The following is a 16,875-nucleotide window of genomic DNA, read 5'->3' as shown; positions in this document are numbered from 1 at the left end:
ACATGGTGACTTGAATGTGAGCAATAAGTGGGAGGGAGGGAGGCACCTGGGTGGCTCCGTCAGTGAAGTGTCTGACTTCGGCTCAGGTCATCATCTCGCAGTTCGTGAGTTCAAGCCTCGCGTTGGGCTCTGTGCTGACCGCACGGAGCCAGCTTCGGATTCTGTGTCTTCCTCTCTCTCTGCCCCTCCCCTGCTCATGCTTTGTCTCTCTCTCTCTCTCTCTCTCTCTCTCTTTCTCTCACTCTCTCAAAAATAAATACTAAAAATTTGTTTAAAAAATAAATGGGAGAAAGGAGTTGAGGTAGACACTCAGGTTCCTGGATACGCTGAGTCTGGCGAATGGTCACTGGGGTGGAGGTCAGCGGGAGGGAGGAGGGAAGCCTATGGAGGAGAAGGTAAGGCCCTCTCGCTGGAGATTCCTCTGTGCAGTGGACAGACCATGTGGGGAGGAGAGACACTGAGATCTGGGGAAGCAGCAGGGAAATGACAGGAGGCTCGGGAGGGTGGCGCGGAGAGGGCGTCAGGGGCAGAGTGAGGTGAGCAGAGGGTCACAGACAGGCAGACCCCAGCTACAGGCAGGGTGGTGTGTGTGGGAAGGGGGCTGTCTATTTTCATGACTTTGGATTCTTTTGAATCCCAAATTGGCTCAATTCTGCCTACAATGACTAAATTAGGAGTGGTGCCTGGGGTCAAAAGGAGTTCAACACTAAATGGTTTGTTTTAGGCGATTGTTGGTGGCGGCCTTCATTAGGAGCTGTTGGTAAAAGCCCCTCTTACCGAGGCTGCTTGAATGAAAAAGGAAATTAGAACACAGGACGAGTTAAAGGTGTGCCCGCTCCCCACGCCCAGGGTAGTGATGGGCCTCTGCACAAGGGCAGAAGAGGTCTGAACAAGGGCACCTAAGGCAGAAGGAAAGGCCCAGAAGCTGCTGGTCTGCTGACCCCACAGGGTCCTTTCTTCTTGTGCCACACGCAAGAGGGGGCGGGGGAGGGGGCGGGTGATTCACACCCAGGAAAGGAAGAACCGGAAAGGGAAGTCTGCAATCCTACGCGAACCCTGTGGCCACTTTGGCGCCTGCCCGGGCTGTGGCGGTCCGGCTCTGGAGGCGGCCTCGGGTCCCCTCAGGCGCTCAGCCCTCAGCCCTTATCCGTCTTGCCCAGGGAACAGGTGCAGTTGCAAAAGGATCCCCAGGTGTGATGTTGCGTCCACCGCCAGGGGCCGGGCACCTTGGAGCTCCTTCTCAGGCTTTTCACTCCAAGCCTGTTTTTCTCATAGACATAAAGGAGGAACTAACCCCACGGATGCCCGGATCTTGGACTTCTGGCCCCCAGAGCTGTGGGACAGTTCCTTGATGAAGCCACCCAGTTTGTGAAATCTGTAACGGCAGCCTCAGCAGATTAGTACACGTCTGTTCAGATGACTGGGGGCAGGAACACATCGGGCTACACCTTTCGTACTTGGGAAAAGGTGACCTCTTTCAAGAAGGGAGGGGGGGAAGCCGAGAGTCCTGCAGCGGTTTTTTTGGTCTGATTTATCTATTTGGCCGGTTAACATTCCAGTTTCTGCACAAGTCACGGCTCGCTCATTCCCACTCCACAGCCTGTGTGACTCTCCTCTCTGCCTCTTTTCACTTATTCACTTACTTGTCCACTGTCCATTTACTTATTTGGCCATTCAATTCATTTTTTGGGTCCACGTTCTGTGAGCCAGCCCCTAGTGCTTCTAGATACTGGGCACATGGTGGGGAACGAGGCAGACAAGAGGCCTGTCCAGGACACCTGGGTGGCTCAGTAGGGTGAGAAACCAACTTCGGCTCACGTCTTGATCTCACAGTGGGTGAGTTCGAGCCCTGCATCCAGCTCTGTGCTGTCAGCACAGCGCCTGCTTTGGATCCTCCGTCTTCCTCTTTCTCTGCGCCTCCCCTGCTCATTCTCTTAAAAACAAACATTAAAAGAAAAAACAAGACATGGAAAATCTTAAAATTAAAAAAGAGAGAGAGAGGGCTGTCCACAGGGCACTTTTGTTACAGTGTGAGGCCAGGGCATTAATCACACAACACTGAAGTCAGTGTCGGTGACGTGATGTGTTAGGTGCTGCGGTGACAGAAACAAAGTGTCTGGGGCGCCTGGGTGGCTCAGTCGGTTAAGCGTCTGTCCGACTTCAGCTCAGGTCACGATCACACGGTTCGTGGGTTTGAGCCCCGCGTCGGGCTCTGTGCTGACTGCCAGCTCAGAGCCTGAAGCCTGTTTCAGAGTCTGTGTCTCCCTCTCTCTCTGACCCTCCCCTGCTCATGCTGTCTCTTTCTCTCAGAAATAACTAAAAAATTAAAAAAAAAAAAAAAGAAACAAGGTATCTGAGGGTGGTTAGCTGGGGGTCCTCATCTCCCGACCCCGCCTGCTGCCATGTGGGGACAGAGATGGCTGAGATACATATGAACAGACTTGTCATCCTGGCAAATGTTTTGCTGGACACAAAAACTTGTACATCTTGAGCAGATAGGGGGACCTTAGTTTGTGCCTGTCCCCTCTGCAGCTCCCTTTTTGGGGACCAAGGGACTGTCTGGCCACGTGGCATGGACAAGTGACATCCTCAGGGTCTGGATTTTCTAGATAAATACCACAAGGTGATAACACCAAAGGGTTGTGAGAGACTCAGGTGGTCTCTGCAGGGAGTCAGGAGGTGGGGGGTCACAAAGGTGGCACTGGGCAGTGCAACCGAAGAGGTGTCTCCCTGGAATCACCAGCACCACCTGGGACCTTTTGACATGCAAATTCAGGCTCCGCTGCAGATCTACTGAACCAGGAACTGTGGGGTGGGGCTCCCCCACAGGTGCTGATGCTCCAGAAGTTGAGCAAACACCAGCATTGGGTACAAACATGACTGGGACAAACACGGTTCAGTCTGAGAACTGGCCTTCCGCGTACTGAGGTTGTGTTCTCTTATGTTTAATAAGGGCATAACAAAAAGCACCTGCTATCACGGACTTCTAAAGTTGTGAATAGTATATTAGACAATGCATGTGAGTGCCTGGGATTCAGTACAAATACAGTAAATGCTAGCTAGTTACTCTTTTATTATAATTATTATTCTCCTATCTGCTTATGGGGAACAGGCCTTCCTACGCACAGCTTTGGAGCAGTGAGAGATTGTTAGAAAACTTCAGCGTGACCCAAGCTCCCTCTCAAACTGGCAGCCTGGCTGGTGGGGGAGAGGGGGCTCTCTGCTGCCCAGCAGAACTGGTGAGGCCGCCTCGTGTGGGGCCTATAGTTCTGAGAGAGTTGTCAGGAATCTTGGCCTCAGCTTGTTCCAGGAAGTATGGCTTAAGATAAGGTTATGAGTGCACACCGTCATTACACCACTAGACAAGGTAAACCAGGTGTCTCTGCAAGATAAAGAAGGAAGGCGGGTGGCATTTTGGGAGGGAGAGGGTTCTGAGAGGGGGAGCAGAGTGATAAACAGGTCTGTGTGTGAAGGGGATGGAGCCGGAAAGATCTGAATGTTCCCCTGGCCTCGTTGACTTCTGGATTAGGTCATCCCTTAGAGCACCTCTGTTTGAGGCCCAGAGAGTAGGAGGTTTCCAAAACTGTAAAAAATCTCAGTGCTTGAAACAGCTTTGCCACTGCTGGTGACCACTGCCCTAAGCAGTTCAGGAAGGCCAAGGGAAGCTCGCACACAAGCCGAGCTCAGGTCTAGAAAGAGCATTTCCTGCCTAGGGGGGTGGGGGCTGGGGAGCATGGCATTAAGACCCCCAGGACTGGTCACATGTGCAACCAGGCCGGACACAGGCCAGCCTCTGTTTGCTCGGGAGCCGAGGTGGGACCCCCACGCCTCATCAGAGGCTTTTCTTCAGCTCTTTCCAAAGATTCTCTAGGAGGTAATAACTCAGTTGTGGGGCCAACACGTCAGGGTCATCCTGTCCTAGAAGAGGAAACATCCATCGCCTAGCTTGAAGCCCATGGTTGCTAAGATGAGACCCTGTAGAGGCCAGGAGGCAGCGGTGTCCCTTGAGGTCAGAGGGCCTTTGCCAAGTCTGCACAAGTGATGACTTCTTGCACTGCTCTTGAGTTAGGTTTTCCTCTGCGATAGGCTCTGTGACCCACCCCAACTCCTGCATAGATAACCAGGAGTCTTCCCCTGGTTGGCTCTCCTGGCTTCCCCTCTGGGGCTCCCAATGTGGGGTGAGATCCCTAATACTCCAGGAGAAGCTAAACCTGGCCAGGGACAAATCAGAGAGAGAAAATAAAAGGTTACCTATTCCTGTCGACCTTACATTTGGATATAAATTTTCCTCTGATCATCCTTATTTTTATTATTTAGATGTCTCTTTTATTATCCAGATTCTTAACAGCCATATAAAATTGTTTATGAAAAAGACATTTTTAGTGCTAATCTACTTCTTATCTCTAAGAGGGATGACATGTAGGGAAGAAAACTAACCCCCAGGTACAGGGCACAGTCATGGCTAAGACACATGAAAAGGCATGGTGGTGGGTGTGTGTGTGTGTGTGTGTGTGTGTGTGTGTGTCTGCGCTGAGTTGACCACTGTGCCCACCCACTCAGTCTCTTGATCCCCTCCCTTCCCTGTCCCTGCCCACACTTCCTGTTCCCTTCCCAAGGGAGAGGATCAGAGGCCACTTGAGGGGGCACGTTTCTCTACCCCTGCTCCGTCGCTCCTCAGTCTCTCCTCCTGTGAGTCTCACCCAGGGCCCTCGCTGAATGTGGCTTCTTGGCCCATCCACCTTCACGCACCCTTCTGACATCCTCTCCCCCCAGCCTGTCCCAGTCTCAGGTCATTCAGTGGCCCCTAAGCCTCCAGCATCTAACTCTGTCTCCCCCTGAGAGCCCCATGCGACTGCCCATTGCTGCTGGTGATAAACCCTGAACCTGAACCCACAGTGATGCGTGCATCCTGTGTTGTCCAGGAAAGACTCCGGGCCTCAGGCTTTGTGTGATTTCTCTGTTGAGAGAAAGTATACAGCACGGTGTGAAGGATCCTGGACACAGGAGCTCACCCACCTGGGTCTGTATTGCCACTTACTGTGTGCCTTGGGCAAATCTCACCTGTCTTTGTTGTTGTTTTCATTGTGGTAAGATACACATTTATCATTTTAACCATATTTTTTAATATTAATTTTTTAATGTTTATTTTTATTTTTGAGAGAAAGAGAGAGAACAGGAGCAGAGGAGGGGCAGAGAGAGAGAGAGAGGGAGACACAGAATCTGAAGCAGGCTCCAGGCTCTGAACTGTCGACACAGTCCCCTCCTCGGGGCTTGAACTCCTGAACTGTGAGATCATGACCTGAGCCAAAGTCTGACACTCAGCTGGCTGAGCCACCCAGGTGCCCTTCATTTTAATCATTTTATTTTATTTTATTTTTTAAATGTTTATTTATTTCTAGGAGACAGAGAGAGAGAGACAGCGTGAGCAGGGGAGGGTCAGAGAGAGAGGGAGACACAGACTCTGAAACAGGCTCCAGGCTCTGAGCTGGCAGTCAGCACAGAGCCCGACGCAGGGCTCGAACCCACGAACCGTGAGATCGTGACCTAAGTGAAAGTCGGACACTCAACTGGCTGAGCCACCCAGGTGCCCCTCATTTTAATCATTTTAAAGTATACAGTTCAGTGGCATTAAATACATTCATATTGTTGTGCAAATCACCACCACCCAGCCCCAGGACTAATCTTGCAAAACTGAAAGGAAACGAAAATTCTGACAACATGGTATAATGTGGATGACGTGTGAAGACATTTTACTAAGTGAAAGAGGTCCGTCACAGAAGGACAAATGCTCCCTCATTCCGCTTATATGAAGTACCTAGAATTGTCAAATTCACAGAGGCAGAAAGTCGAATGCTAGTTGCCCTTGGCTGGGCAGAGTGGGAAGTAAGCAGAGTTTCAGTTTTGCAAGATGAATAGAGTTTTGGAGGTTGGATGCGGAGAATATATTGAACACTAATGAACTGTATGCTTAAAAATGGCTAAGGAGGTAAATGTGTAATTTACCACAATGTAAACTTTTTAAAAATAAAAAACCTGAAACTCTGTACCCTCACCTCTATTTGCCTCAGTTTACTCATTTGTAAAATAGGTATTATCATACTACCCCTTTCAGAGAGTACAATTGTAAGGATTTGTTGAGTGATGTGTGCAACACATCAGTGACCGGCCACCTGAATGCCCTGTGTCAGCTATGACTATTAACTAGTCTTTCATGCTGAGCAGGGTGGGGCAGAGATTAGTAGATCTATTTTTCAGAGAAAGGGGACTGGGATGATAGGACAAGGCGGGGGGGGGGGGACTGGAGGGGTAGGGGAGTCCATTCCAGGACCTTGGGAATCTGCCCTTGGGAATCTGCCCTCCTAGACAGAGGAATTCCTTAAGGCTTGTTGACCTGAGCACCTGGGTCCCAGCCCAACTCCCTAAGTCTGCCAATTATGTAGACTCTGATCATGTTGAATTTGTGGTCATTTATACGCAGCAGGCTAGAATTCCTGGGTCTTTGACTTAACAAAAGGGTGACCTGAACTCAGTTTTGCACAAACCAGATTGGTTGAGGGCAAGGGAGATTTCTGAATGTCTTCACAGAAGGAACCACCTCTAAGTCCTTCAGCAGGATTTCCAGGAATATGGTTGCAAATTGCCTTACCTTCCAGTTGAGTAGAGTCTCAGAGCAGTTTTTTAAAATATATTCATGAAAAAAAAAAAGGCTTATGAAACTGTAAATGTAGTTACATGTAATAAGCAACTGTATTTAAAGGAAAAAAATCCCAGCCTTGAAAATCTGGGAAGAATCATCCTCTGTTATTGGGGTGCCCCCACAGTGAAGCCTGGGTCTGGGCTCTCTCCTCCTCATGGATGCCCTCCACGACTGTAGACAGTAGTTGAGCAGAGACGCTCCCCTCCGCCCCCGGTCCTGTGGAAAGATCCAGCTGCAAACGGGAAGCAAAGACTAATGAACCAAAAAGGAGATTCCTCCAAGGGGTTTTACAGCATCTGTCGGACCAAATGTTTTCTGACGTTCGTACTCACTCTCTTGGGATCTCGCTCCAATGATTCTAATGACCTCATCCTCTCCCTAACTTTTGCCCTCAGGCCAGACCGCAGGCCTGTGCGGCCAGTCCCCTGATGGAGGGAAGGCGGCCCCTCTGGGTCATTGCATCCTGTCCTCTGGGTGTGTGTGTGGATGGGGATGAGCTAGCATGGCCCCTGGGAGTGAGGCCTCAGTCCCCCTCTCTCCTTCCCTCCGCCCTCCATCGCAGGCAGTGGCTGCAGCACTAATGCTGGGGATGCTGGAGATAACTGGTTTTTCTTCGTTTCTGTTCTCTAGCTTTACCAGGCTTAAGTGACATACAACACCCCACGCATATTTCAAATGTGCACTCCAAGACGTTTTGCCACATGTAAACACCCATGAAACCATCACCAGGAGATACATACCCATCCTCCCTCCCCTCCACACCCCTATACCCCTCCCAGACAACCACGGGTCTGCTTTTTGCTATTACGCATTCATTTCATTTTATAGAATTTTATGCAGACGGAAGGGTTCTAGATTCTTTTACTCAGCATAATTATTTTGAGATTCATGGGCATTTGTGCACAAGTCTTTGTGTGGACATCTGCTTTCAGTTCTTCTGGGTAAATAGCTAGGTGTGGACTAGCTGGGTCATATGATCGATGCGTACTTATTTAAGGAATTGCCTCACTGTTTGCCAGAGTGTTTATTCCATTTGATATTCCCACCGGCAGTTCAGGGAGTTCCAGTCGCTCTGCATTCTTGCCAGTATCTGATACTGAAGGCCTTTCATTTCATCCATCCTTACACCTGTTTAGTAGTATCCTGTGGCTTTGATCTGCATTTCCCTAACTAATCATGTGGAGCATCTCTTCATGTGTTTATTTGCCATCTGTGTACCTTCTCTGGTGGCATGTCTATTTGAATCTTTGCCGCTCTTTAAAATTGGGTTGTTTTGGGGGCGCCTGGGTGGCTTAGTCGGTTAAGCGTCCGACTTTCGCTTAGGTCATGATCTCGCGGTTCGTGGGTTCGAGCCCCACATCGGGCTCTGTGCTGACTGCCAGCTCAGAGCCTGGAGCCTGTTTCAGAGTCTGTCACTCCCTTTCTCTCTGACCCTCCCCTGCTCACACTGTCTCTCTCTCTCTCTCCTAAAAATAAATAAAACATTAAAAAAAATTAAATTGGGTTGTTTTTTTATTATTGAGTTTTGAGAGTTTAAAAAAAAATACAGAGCTATGCACAAGTCCTTTATTAGATATACGCACCACGGTCTGTGACTTGCCTTTTTATTCTCCGAAAAGGGTCTTATGAAGAGCACAAGATTTCTATGAAGTCTAATTTATCAGCTTTTATGGGTCATGTGCTGGCATCAGGTCTAAGAAATCTTTGCTTAGGGGCACCTGGGTAGCTCAGTGGGTTGAGCGTCTGACTTCAGGCTCAGGTCATGATCTCGCGGTTTATGAGTTTGAGCTTCGCGTCAGGCTCTGTTCTGACAGCATGGAGCCTGGAGCCTGCTTTGGGTTCTGCGTCTCCCTCTCTCTCTGCCCCTCCCCTGCTTGAGCCCTCTCCCTCTCAAAAATAAGTAAACATTAAAAAAAAAAAAAAGAAATCTTTGCTCAACAGAAGGTCACAAAGGTTTTGTCTTATGAGCTCTTCCAGATAGTTTACAGATTTGGTTTTACATTCAGGTTTATGACCCATTTTGAGTTAATTTTTATCTATGCTGAAAGGCATGAATCCAAGTTTATTTATTGGCATATGTATATCCAACTGTTCCAGCACCATTTGTTGAAAGGACTATTTTATTTTCACTGAATTACCTTTGTACCTTTGTAGAAAATCAGCTATACATTTATTTTCTGGGGCTGCCTAACAAAATACCACAAACGTTGTGGCTTGAAAAAATAGAAATTTATTCTCTCACAGTTCTGGAGGTCTAAAGTCTGAAATCAAAGGGTTGACAGGCAGCACTCCCTCCAGAGGCTATAAGTGGAGAATTCTCTTATCTCTTCCAGCTTCTCCTGGCTCACACATTCCTTGGTTTGTGACAGTATTACTCCAATCTCTGCCTCTGTCTTTCTCTGGCCTTCACCCTGGGGCTCTCTCAGGATCTTCCCCTCTTTTTTTTTTTAATATAGGTTTCACATTCAGTGCAGAGCCCTGTGCAGGGCTCAAACTCATGACTGTGAGATCAAGACCTAAGCTGAGATCAAGAGTCAGATGCTTCACCAGCTGAGCTACTCAGGCACCTCCCCTCTTCTTACATGTCATTGGATTTAGGGCCTATCCCACTGTTTTTCCAAATAAAATCCACATTCATAGGTCCTGGGTGGACATCTACTTTGGGGGACTTGAGGGGATACAAGTCAACCTACTACATTCATCTATGTGTGGGTCTATTTGGTTACAACAGCTTTATAATAAGTCATGAAATCAAGTAGTGTTAGTTTTTTGGCTTTGTTCTTTTTCAAAGTTGTTTTGGCTATTCTAGTTCCTTTGTATTTCCGCATGAATTTTAGAATCAGCATGTCAATGTCAATTTCTACCAAAATGACTCTTGGGATTTTTTTTGAGATTGTATTGAATCTATCTGAGGAGAATTAACATCTTAACAAATATTGTGTCTTCCAACCTATAAACAAGTTCTGCTTCTCTATTTATTTAGACCTTCTTTAATTTCTCTCATCAGTGTTTTGTAGCTTTCAACATACGTGTCTTTCACATCTATTGTCATGTTTATCCTTTTGCATAGTTTTTGATGCTATTCAAATGGGTATTGTTATTTTAATTTCAGTTCTGATTGTACATTGCTAGAATATAGAAAAACAATTGATTTGAGGCTACTTGCCAGTATTTTGCAGTCTTACTAAACTCTCTTATTAGTTTCATGGCTTTTTTGTAGAGTCAATTAGATTTTCTTCATATTATCTGGGAACAAAGACAGTTTTACTTTTTTCTTTCCAATAGGGATTTCTTTTCCTTCCCTTATGCATTGGCTGGAATCTCCAGCACAATAAACATGTTGAGAGTGGACATTTTGATGTGCACCTGATCTTAAGGAGGAGATATTCAGTCTTTCATCATTAAATATAATGTTAATTGTATGTAATAAACTATAAAAAATATATAATGTTAATTGTATGTAAAGTGACCAATCATCCCAGTTTTCCAGGGACTGAAGGGTTTCCTGGGCTACACCACTTTCAGTGCTAAAACTAGGATAGTCTCAGGCAAACCAGGACACTTTTCACCTTAATTGTAGGTTCTGGGCCAGTTTCAGTGATTATTTTTTCTCCTCGTTATGGGCTGTGTTTTCCTGTTTCTTTGCATGCCTGATAATTCTTTATTGGATGCTAGACATTGTGAATTTTACTTTGCTGGGTACTAAATATTTTCATATTCTGATAAATATTGTTGAATTTATTCCAGGATGCAGCAATTTTATCCTTTCATAGCTTTAAGATGTGTTAGGTGAGATGAGAGCAGTATTTAGTCTAAGGCTAATTATTTTCCACTACTGAAGTAAGATCTTCCTGAGCACTCTATCCATAAATTATGAATTTTTCCAGTCTTACTGGGGGGAATAGGGAGTATTCCCAGCTCTGTGTGAGCTCTGGGTACTCTTTCCTACATCCCTTTCGGTGGTTCTTTTCCCTAACTTGAAAGTTGGGAGTAGTTTCCTCACATACTGTGGGTCAGTGCTCTGCTTAAAACTTGGAGATTCCCAGGGTCCTCTCTCCATGCAGCCCTCTCCTCACTCACAAAATCTGCTGAGGTCTACCTGCATCATGTCTTAGACATTCTCTTAAGACAGTAAATGGAGGCAGCTGCAGGGCTTGCTTTGTTTGTTTCCCACCTCTCAGGTGTCAGTGATCTTTGCTGCCTGATGTCCAGGGTCTTGGAAACCATTTCCTACATCCCTCCATCAGGCTACGTACGAGCTTCCAGAAGGCAGGTACTATGCTTGCTCCATCAGGCTGGGTGTGGCTGGTGAGACCTGGCGAGACCTGGGCCTCCCCTTTCTTCCTTATGCCTTCCTCAAAACATGTTCTAACATATACTTGAGTCCATGGTATTTCACTGCATGATTATTCTCCCCGAGTACATTTGCTTCCATATGACAGAGATTAAGCTGCAGTCCCTTGGGGCTGCTCTTTCTTCTCTCAATGGCTCCTGAGACCACACATCCTCTGGAAGTCTTCCTGGATGGAGTGGGATAGATGATGCGTGTCCTTGCCACACAGTTTGCCCGTGAGTTTATGAATCCTTTCCCCCTGGTTTGCCATTATCCCCAGGATTCCTAGAACTACTGTTCCCAACCTTGGGTTTCCCCAGGAAGGTTTTAATCAACTTTACCTGTTCTGTGGGGACATATGGAACTTATAGTTTGAATAACGTTGGAAAATATTGCTGGCACCATCCCACTCGTGGAGATTTGCCGAGCATATTAAGATGTTAAAGGCCCTGATAAATATTAGAGAGACTTGTTTGCTTTGTTTACACATATTTTCTAAATGTGTTTGATTCCAGTAATTCTTATTTGATCTCAGAATCTCTCTGGATTATTTATTGTTCTTAGGAACATGCTTAAAGAAGCACTAACCTAAATCATCATGAACAAATGTGAGAGTCTTCTGTGCCCTTCTCCTCCTAGAGACCACATCAGATGAACGTTAGTTGAGCAAATGATTCAAAGAAAGACTTTACAGTCATTATCAACAGCCCATTTTCACTTTATCGCTACAGATCCAGCTGGCTTTTCATGGGACTCTTGTGAGCCTCGCTCACAGCATGGTCAGTGGCCCCCTTCCCCACCCTGTCTTCTTTGAACCTCACTTGGGTCATTTGCTTCTATTTGGAATTGGTTTAATGTAACATGAGCAAAGGCTGGGGCCACGGACTTATAAGAACGCAGAGAAGGGGAGGACCAAAATTTAGGGGACACCCTTCACGCTGAATTCTATGTGACAGACACTCCCTGGAGTTATGTGCTGTGCTAGCCCTACAGAAGGGATCGAATGTAGACATTCTATGGGTTTTCTCACTTCCAGATCTCCGATCATGCCGTTGGTCTGCGTGCAATGCTCTTCTGTACATTCTCTTGTCAAAATTCTACTCCAGTCCTAGTTAAATGCCACCTCATTGAAACCATCCCAGGTTCCTCAGGGGATATTAGTGTCTTCTTTCTCTGTACTCCCATGGTCTTATCAGAGTCTGCCTTTGAATATGGTTAGTTGTGTCCAAGCCTTCCTCCCTGACAAGAGTGTGCATTTCATAAAAACTGTGACTCTGTCTTATTCATTTCTGTATCCCTGGCTCTTAACACAGGGCCTGGTCTGGCAGAAGTTCCTGAATCGTTTGAAAGGCAAGTGAATAAATGAGTGGAGGGAGAGTTACTGGAAACTCCAAAGATCAGCCATCCTCAGCCCTTCTGGGTGAGTGTTGGGTGTAGCATACAAGAGTTTTTCAAGGACTCAGGGCAAGATGAAAAGAAAAGAGGGGCACCTGGGTGGCTCAGTCAGTTAAGAGTCTGACTTTGGCTCAGGTCATGATCTCATGGTTCGTGGGTTCAAGCCCCGCTTCGGGCTCTGTGCTGACAGCTAGCTCAGAGCCTGGAGCCTGTTTCAGATTCTGTGTCTCCCTCTCTCTCTGACCCTCTCCTGCTCATGCTGTCTCTCTCTCTCAGAAATAAATAAAACATTTTAAAAAAAGATGAAAAGGAAAGAGAGGAGTTTGAGACATTAAGTCACATGTATCAGTTCTGGACAAAGCCAGGGAAATGGTGACACTCACTCAACGTCCAGCCTGCTGTGTTGATGTTATGATGTTGCTAGACATTAAAACCTAGTAGATGAATGTTCAGTATCCTGAGTGAGGACCTCCCCCCCCCCCACCAGCACACACAACTGGACACTTTCATGTGTACACAGGGACAACTTTGGCAAATACGGGAATTATCACATGTGGTCACATCTATGTGGAGACACGCGGGTGTGTACTTGGATGGCCGGGCAAAGAGATGCATGAGGTATACAAGAACACACACACACACACACACACACACACACACACACACACACACAGGCTCAGCAATCTTTGAGAGCCCAGGAACACAGCAAGTGTGATAACAGGTAGTCAAGGGTGGGGAAGTGAGAGCTCTGAGCAAACAGATGGGCTGTCTGTTGATAACCAAAGCCAAGGGAAACTTGGAAAGACTGAACATTGATCTCCTCCCCGCCTTCCCTTCCTCTTTTCCAGAGAGTAGTCTGGGACTTAAGGCAACAAGCCAGCAAGATCCTTCCAGCATTGCCCCCCTGTGAGCACCACGGTGTCTGATACTCAGAAGCCGGAACCATCAAGGATCCAGCTAGCTTAGACCCTGCCTGGCGCAGCTCTGCACCAGATGGCAGGGGTGGGGGCTCTGGGAAGGGGGCAACTCAAGCTAATCCCCTCCTCTGGCCACCCCGCTGCAGTGAGCTGGCTAGTTCCAGCCTCCAGCACCGGCCTTACATCCTGCCTGTATCTTGTTCCAGTTGCTGTCATTATAGTCACAGTGTGTGTGTGTGTGCATGTGTGTGTATGAAAGCTCACACCCCTGGGTGACATCTATCTGGTCAGGAGCTCCCAAGGGCAGGGATCATGCCTTCCACAGTGAGGCTGAGCCTCTCTCTCTTGAGCGAAGACCATGACTCCCTGGGCTCCTCCAGGGGGAACAGACACTGCTTTCTCCTCACCTGCATATACCCTGAAGGCCCCAAAGGAAGGTGGTTTCTCAGTTGGGTTTCTATCAGTGGGCTGTTGCACTCTCCCCCCTCCAGATCATTTGGGAAATCCTGGCTGCAGAGGGTTTTTAATATGGGGCCCTAATGAGCCTCCAGACTTCGAATTTCAATCTCTGGCAGGTTCAGAGGCCACAGACCCGGGAAGTGATCACCTGCGTAATCCCAGCTGTGAACACCCCAAGGGCAGAGTCCTCTTGGGTTTGTTGGCATATTTGACTCCCTAGGGAGTTGTTGAGAACCTGAGGTTTCCTCAATAATTTACATCCATGCTCCTCCCTTGACAGGATCGCATGGCTCTGGACAAAGTCAGTGAACATTATCCCAGGAATCTGATCTCCTGGGTCCAGTAACAACGACAAAGGGAACAATGGTGAGGATTACTCTGAACTCTGGCCAGCACCTGGGAGGTCTGGACCCAGCTGGAGGCCAGTGACTTGATAGGCCACTCAGGCTCAGCAATGGCCTTCTACTTGCTGGGAGGTGGAGGGTAATTGAGAAAAAGGCAGCTGAATGCTCTGGGAGTCTTGGGAAAAGTGTTTGGCACAACCTCACTAGCCTGTGGGGCTCCTGAATGTAAACTGAGTGTCTGCTGGGCTTCTTGTTCCTTGTCCTTTTACCTGTGCTCATGCCCATCCTCTCCCCTGCTCCATGTCCTGGTTCGCCTGCATCCTCACCCCTCCGTCTTCCCTAGCCCCACTCCCTCAACATATACACACACTCAGAACTTTGGAATCTTCAAATAAGTCCCTCCTTGTCCCCTCCAGTCACCCAACTACCCTCCTTCCCCCCTTGGATGAGCCACTGGAGATAGACCATGAGCCTTCCTGACTGTTCACTGACCACAGCCCACTGGCCTCCTATACCTGTTCCACTGAAATGTTACCCCCCTCCCCAGCCATGACTAATATATCCACAAACACTCCCGGGCACCCGAATGTTCCACAGACAAGCTCTGAAGTTGTTATTTGTTCATCAAAAGTTTTTAAAATACTTCTCTGTGCCAGTAACTGAAGTATGATGTGAAGACAATGAGGGCCAAGGAGTTTATCATTTGACAGTAAGCAGAAATGTGAACCAAGCATAACGGATCTAATTGCTAAGCGCTATGACTGAAATATGCTCAGAATGTTATGGGAACCCAAGGGAAATGCATCAAACCAGGAGGGGAGGAGCAATTCGTCAGGGGAGACTTTCTGGGGGAATTGGGATGGAACTAAGTTTTGAAGGATGTGTGGGAAGTGAGTAGCAGAAATTGGGATTTGGGCTATAGGAGTCTTTCACTTTTAAGTGACAAGACAGATTTAAGTAAACCAGGGACAACAGGGTGAAGCTGGCCTCAGAACTCACACAGCATTCAGACTTGCTGCTGTCCTTGCATCAGGTCTGTTGTTCTTCTGGGTTGAATTCATTCTCTTCTAATAAATTCAGCTTCTTTCATATTTCAGGAGTCAGTTGGCCACAGGAAGTTCCAGGCTTATATCACCTTAGCTGCCCCAGCACTTATAAAAAAAAAAATCCCAGAGGAGGGCTCTGATTGGCCAAGCTTGGATCATGTGCCAATCCTGGGCCAATCACAGAGGGGTGGGATACTCTGCTTGACCAGGCCTGGCTCCCCTACCCATCCTGGGGAACAGGGGGCGGGATGCTGTGATTGGCAGCTCCATCAGGACCACATGGAATGAGTCAGGAGAGGGAACCCAAAGGAGAGAGTACTGAGAACACAAACAACAGATGTTCATACCATAGTACTTTCTAGCCAGAGCGAATCACATGTACACAACTATACAACAGCCATGGAATGTGTCTTGGAATAACTAGGAGTTTTATATAGCTGTATCTAAGGAAGGACTTAGGGGAGTGACAAGAAAGAAGCCTAGAGAAGAAGAAAAAATTGGGAGGGCCATATGTGCTAAACAACAGAGTTTAAATATTATCCTAAAAGCTATGCAGAATCTTTGGAAAATGTTATGTCATTTATTTGTATGATCAGATTTTTATGTTTGAGAAGAAAAAACCCTTTTGCCCATAGACCTGTTCTTTTCCCTTCTTCCCTATTTCAGTCAATGACACCCCCATTTCTCTAGTTCCATGAGCTAGAAATCTGTGGGCAACTTGGGGTCATCTCCCTCACAGCCAAGTGCTTCCTGTACCCTCTCCCCATTAGCCAATCCTTTTCTTTCTGTGACACTGCCTTAGTTCAGTCCTGGGTCTGTTCTTGCTAGGAATGTATGGGGGAGGAGGGCTAATGCAGACCAAGGAGGGAGGCTTCTATGCCCCCACCCATGCTTGGCTAGACCTGGTTCTTTCTGTTTCCATGATACTCACCCCTCTCCTTACCATCATCCCACTGCATTATAACTGTGTGCCGTCTGGCTCTGACACTCTGCTGTGCACCTATGCTCTGCAGACACCTCGAAGCATGAGCCCTGTGTTTTATTTCTAACCCCGGCTGCATGGATAGTGTCTAATACACTTAGACACTGCGTAAATTTTGTTGATTAATGAAAACACAAAGGAATAAATGGAGCTCACCTCCTGCCATTAACATAGGCAACTATAAACACACTGACAACTGAAAAAAGCAAAAGTTCTAATGCCTTGGTGAAGCCCTCTGAAACAAGGGTGTTTTCTTCTATCCTTGTAATCTCTCTTTTCAGTTTCCCTCTCTATATAATCTAGGTCTCTACCTTGTCCAGCCATTCATGATATGGAACTGAAATCTGCACTGTGTGTGTGTATGTGTGTGTGTGTGTGTGTGTGTGTGTGTGTGTGTGTACAAAATGCTTTTTGTTACCTGTTTTAATTTTTTTTTAAGTAAATAACATCCATATTTTGGTACATTGTGATTCATGTTACTTCTTGCAGCACATTTCACATTTGGTCATGTGAAGAGTCTGAGTTTACCCTTGGGATCTCTTATTTATTTATTTATTTAAAAAATTTTTTAAAATATTTTTATTTATTTCTAGGAGAGAGAGAGACAGCATGAGAAGGGGAGGGTCAGAGAGAGAGGGAGATACAGACTCTGAAACAGGCTCCAGGCTCTGAGCTGGCAGTCAGCACAGAGCCTGACACGGG

This window comes from Hyaena hyaena, unplaced genomic scaffold, assembly GCF_003009895.1.
Source record: "Hyaena hyaena isolate Hyena2069 unplaced genomic scaffold, ASM300989v1 scaffold_43, whole genome shotgun sequence".
Classification (NCBI taxonomy): Eukaryota; Metazoa; Chordata; class Mammalia; order Carnivora; family Hyaenidae; genus Hyaena; species Hyaena hyaena.
Note: the sequence above shows the minus strand (reverse complement) of the source record.